Below are 6,111 nucleotides of genomic sequence, written 5' to 3'. Positions count from 1 at the left end.
GCAGGGTGAAATTTTGTCAACAGATGCAGGCAACATGAACGTAAGTATTGGACACTCATTTATATGTAAAATCATACATCTTAATTTTCAACCAAATTTGTTCTTCTGAGACAATGCCACACTAAGCCTGGCTACACTGAATTTGTAATTTGTGTATTAATACACAAACACATATGATAGTATTATATACTCGAATGACAACACAGATTCTTTAGTGTCCATAAAAATACTTTTATATATACTTCTATTTCAATGGAAAGTGTTCAATGTTATTTAAATTGGGATCTGGCATGGGACTTAATGATGCAAATGGTTACCCTACAAAAGACCAGTATCTGACGACATGTTATATATGTCCCACATTTCAGAAAAAAAATTTAAAAACTTAGGACATTTGGAATTTGGGTACATGCTCCTGTAGACTAATTGACACAAATAAAAAGTAACGATCCTGTCTCATAGTAGGAATGTAAATAGCATTCACCAAAATTTACCCATTACTCAAATAATAAGGGGGCAGCAGTTAAAGAAGGAAAACATTGCGGTTGGAATAAATTTTCGAAATTTCTGCATATCTTCCCAAAATATGCATTTATTACAGACTAGCTTAAGGATTTAATCAAAGACATTATTTGCAAAACTGTAATTAAGAAAAAGAAAAGAGAATTTATTGGGATTGAAAGGAATATACAGTCTAGTAGCTATTGGGATTGAAAGGAATATACAGTCTAGTAGCTATTGGGATTGAAAGGAATATACAGTCTAGTAGCTATTGGGATTGAAAGGAATATACAGTCTAGTAGCCACTTGCCATTCCATGTGCATGTTCCGAAAGTTGCTTGAGTTTAACATGTTAAACGAGTTATGACTAATACACATTCCAGAAGTGCTTTCCTGAAATTCAGACAAGAAAGATCTTCGAAAAAACATATGGGCTCTGAGGCAAGTTAGTTGCATTGAAATCCTCTTCTTGTTGCAGAAACGCAGAAAATCATGTGCTGAAAAAAAAAAGACCAAAGCCTCTGGAAGCTGCAAAAAGTGCTGGTCTGCTAGGATGATGAACATGAGTGAAATGTGTGATGTATAAGTGTGTTATTGGAAAGAAATAATAAATTATGCAGTATGCTAGTTCTTTCAGCAAGTATTGCAATTTTTATTTTTCCTTTTCTACATATTGTAGAAAGAGATGGTAGATTACCAAAGGTAGATACCATGGCAGAAAATTTTGTGGCAAACGTACTTTCTTGGTACATTCTTAGAAATGAGCAAGTGAAATTTGCACAAGTATTCAAGTAAAGAATGAAAATTCTTAAGATTTTTTAAAAGAGAATGTATTTAAAAGTTGGTCGAAATCTGGTTGTACAAAGATGTGCAGCTTATATATTATTTGTGTAGAGGCATGATTGTTTGCAGAATTTTTCTAGCAAGGGGCAAATGAGGGATATTTCCCTTCCCCCCATAATAGTGTTGCCTCTTGAAGAAAACCCTTTTTAAGACTGAAAATATAAGTTTCCTTTATCACCCTTCCAAAACTTTACAAAAAACTATGGCTGCCCTTGCTGGAAATTTCTACTGTTTTCAGTACACAAATTCTACTGTTTCCAAATGTCTTCCACTGTGTACTGTGAAATGTACTGAAATCCTATTGTAGATCTACTGTACAGCTACTGTACTCTACAGTAGGGCTACTGTACTGAAAAAACAATGTGAATAATAATGCATAATACTTGCTATAATATAATATAAAATTATTTATTGACTCCAGGAAGAGACAAATTAATTCCTCACACCATATTTTCTGTGATTTTGGAGTGAATTGGGAAAACAGTACTGTTTTTCTAATGAATACTACTGAATTCAGATATATCTTAACGAATAACTTACTACAAATTTTCTTAAGGGATAACTCAACCTTAAAGCAGCTAGCAGTTTGAATACATGATCATATGAGTTGATTTTTTTTTGCATGGAATTTCCATGGTTATTATTATATCTGTGTAATGCAAATGCAGAAAGGATCCATTTTTTGGTCAACGTAGTTTTTCTGTGAATATAGGAAGAACAATATGTCAACTTATGTATATAAAGGGTACGTTTTTCAAATTTCTACTATGTCAACTTATGTATAAAAGAGTACGTTTTTCACATTTCTACAAGTGCATTAACCACAATAAAGCTACACACTTAAAAACTTTGTTGTGTGAACACATTCTTAAGTAGCATGTTCCACATGCTTTACCATACAATTATTTTAGTTCATTATACGATTTTTCCATTGCATTTTCAGTTGTATAGATAAGAAAATTTACATTACTGACAAGGGTACTGTTTTCAGACAGCAATATACTGTACACAATAAAATATGTAGAAATTTTCAGCAAAAAATGCAGGCTCGACCAGGACTCGAACCCAAGTCTATAGCATACTGGGCCATTGCTCTAACCACTGAGCTACCAAGCCGGTCTGGCCTCACCTGATTGTTTACTCTCGCCCTTTTAACTGCGTGGAATCGTCTCTGCCAGTGCTACCACAACGGGATCTGTTGCCTTTGAAACACAGTAGACTTCAACGTTGCCTGGTTCCTCCCAGTGTAGAGATGTTAATTATTGTAGATTAGGCACACACAGGAGATGTACTACGTAGACATTTTCAGTGAAAAATGCAGGCTCACCCAGGACTCGAACCCGGGTCTCTGGCATACTGTGTCATTGCTCTAACCACTGAGCTACCGAGCTGATCTGGCCTCACCTGATATTTTGCCATCGCTGTTTTACCTGTGTGGACGAATAGGTTAGAGCAATGGCACAGTATGCCAGAGACCCGGGATCGAGTCCGGGACGAGCCTGCATTTTTCGCTGAAAATTTCTACATAGTACATCTGTGTGTGCCTAATCTACAACAATAAAATATGTTATTTTTACAATTATATTACTAAAAAAGTTAAGAGTACAGTTCAACTTGGTTCAACTACTTAAGATAGAGGAAACAGTTGGACTAAACAGTTAAAATCATTAGCAGTACAGTTTATCTACTGAAAACAGTAGAAACAATTGGGCTACTAAAACAATATAAAACATTAGCAGTACAGTTCATCTACTGAAAACAGTAGACAGAATTTTTCAGTAGGGTGAAATTATATGTAATGTGTATAGTACAAAGTACATGTTAACATCCATTTCTTGGAGAAAATAAATCATTGCCCCCCCCCCCCCATATAAGAGTTATGCGTAATGGTGTAGCACACTTCAATGCAGCTGCTGATTCCTTTTCTTTTGGTAGTTCATTATTATTAACAGACATCAGCAGCACATTTTATTGCTGCTAATCTGCTCATATAGCAGCCTTCCTATTGCCTGCCCTTCATAAATATATATAAAAACCCTACTTTTACCAGGTTAAGGAGACCAGTTACATTTATTTGATTCGTGTGTTTTGTTGTGACTTTTGGAATGCACCACAGAAGACGTATTTTAGCTGGAATGTGGTGCATTTGCTTCACTTTTCTCGGACAAGATTCAGAACATAAAAGATATATATATATATATTTATTCATTCATTATTTTCTGCCTAATTGGCAGGTTTTTCACTGCAATCTCCAGCTTTCCCTATTCTCTGCCTTATGCTTCGTAATAGCATACGACCCAGTTAATTTAATATCATCCATAAGCTGATATGTCACTCTTCCACGGACTTTTCCTCCTTCAACCATTCCCTCCAAGGCATCTTTTAGCAGGCAGTTCCATCTTAAGTGTCCTAACCAGTTTCTTTTCCTCTTCTTGATGGTCGCCAGTATAGTTCTTTTTTCACCAACTCTTTTCAGTACAACTTCGTTTCTTACCTTGTCCATCCATTTTACACACTCCATTTTTCATCATGTCCACATTTCAAAAGCTTCGAGTCGTTTCTCTTCATTTCTTCTCAACGTCCAGGTTTCTGCACCATATATTGCTACACTCCACACAAAACATTTCACTAATCTCTTCCTTAGACCTATGTCCATGGGTCCACAAAAACTTTTTTTCTTTTATTGAAAGCTTCTTTTGCTATTGCGATTCTCATTTTCACTTCTTGTTTGCAGCTCATGTCACTGCTTATAGTGCATCCGAGGTACTTGAAGCTATCCACTTGCTGGATTCTTTCACTGTTTGCTCTCACATTAATATTCCTTGGTTTCCGTCCTATATCCATTGCCTTTGTCTTCTTTACATTTATCTTCATCCCATACTGCTCACAGCTGCTGTTTAACTCTTCTAACATACTATTTATGGTTATTTCATCCTCAGCGAATAATGCCATGTCATCAGCAAATCTTATGCAGTTTATTCTTCTTCCTCCCAATATGACACCTCCCATGCCCTGGAAACAATTTTTCACTATATCTTCTAAATAGATATTAAACAAAGTAGGCGATAGGCAGCATCCTTGTCGTACTCCCCTTCCAATTTCACAGCCTTCTGTCATTTCGTCTCCTGTTCTCACTTTAACTCGTTGATTCATGTATAAGTTGCTTAGAAGTCTTCTCTCTTTCCAATCTACACGAAATTTCTTCAGAATTTCTGAAAGTTTAACCCAATTCACTTTATCAAAGGCGTTCTCCAGGTCTACAAATACTACAAAGACCTCCTTTCCTTTCTCTAAATATCTTTCCCCAATGGTCCTCAGTAAACCAATTGCATCCCTTGTACCTCTTCCTTTCCTGAAACGAAACTGTTCTTCCTCTAACTAGCCGCTGAGCTTCGAGTATAGGCGTCTGTTCAGAATTCTTAGAAGAATTTTTGCCGAGTGAGATATCAAGCTGATTGTCCAGTACTCAGAACATTTTCTGGCATTGCTTTTCTTCTGCAGAGGTACCAAAACAGTCTCTGTGAAATCTTGTGGCCAATCCCCTTTTTCATAGATTTCATTGCATAAGTGCAGTATTTCTCTTTTTCCATCTCCCAGGCATTTGATAAGTTCAACAGGAATTTCATCAGTGCCCGTTGCTTTCCCATGCCTCATTTCTTTGAGTGCTTGCTCAAATTCTTCATTCAGGATATAGTATCCTTTCTCATCATCAGGCACGTCGTCTTCATTTTCTACATTCAGACTGTCTGGACGATTCTCTTTCTGGTAGAGCTCTTCAACATACTTTCCCCACACATTCGATATTCCTTTTTTGTCTGTCATTTCACATCCTTCCTCGTCTTCTATCATCCACATTGTTTTCCATTTCTTCTTTTGGAAGCCCAAGCAGTTTACTTCACGATACATCAAGTCATACCTTCCTCTTTTTTCCAGTTCTTCAATTTCTTCAAATTTTTGTTTTATCCATTGTTCTTTGGCCCTGTCAGTTTCTCTTCTTAGCTGGTTATTCAGTATCCTGTAATTATGTCTTCCCTTTTCTGTATTTACATTCTTCCAATTTCTCCGTTCCTCCATTTTTTCCAGCATACTTTCAGTAATATATATATATATATATGTTACACACACACACATAACTCCTGAGAAAAACAATTCACACATACTTACACTCACAAATACATTCCAGCTCAGGACATATAAAAAGTCACCATAAAGATAAACTATGAATCAACAGCAGAATTAAATGCCTTCGGAGTGTTTTCATAATGAGAACATTATTCTGAAATTCTAACGGTCTCTAAATGCAATTGAAAGTAGCTGAATAGCTGAAATTACTTTTTTGCCTAAACCCGTACTAACGGTATTCCAACCCCCATTACATAATTGGGCAAATTCCACACCAGTTGTAAAAAGAGATAGCAGCTCAAGTGAAATGAATCGCTAGCCAGTTCTTTTGTGCATTCTTGCCACTTACATAACAGTATGGGAGGAAGACCGGGCTAGCACTCCCGAGAACTTTGTTGTCAAGCTGATTCTATAATCTTGAGTCTCGTTCCTGTTCTGTTCTGCATGGACAGCTCAGTTGTGGAAAGAGAATAAATGTGCATGTGCAACCAAAAGGTCATCGCCAGAGGTGAGGCCTCTGCTGGCGATTTTTACAACTGGAAGTTGCTTTATGATGACTTACAATACTTCACTATCATCAAAATTGGAGAGAGTGAAGCCGTGGCAGGTAGATTTTTTAATTGACTATTATCTAGTAGCCACAAT

This window comes from Lepisma saccharinum, chromosome 29, assembly GCF_977018435.1.
Source record: "Lepisma saccharinum chromosome 29, izLepSacc3.1, whole genome shotgun sequence".
NCBI classification, from domain to species: domain Eukaryota; kingdom Metazoa; phylum Arthropoda; class Insecta; order Zygentoma; family Lepismatidae; genus Lepisma; species Lepisma saccharinum.
The sequence above is the reverse complement of the archived record's forward strand: the minus strand, read 5'-3'. Positions refer to the sequence as shown.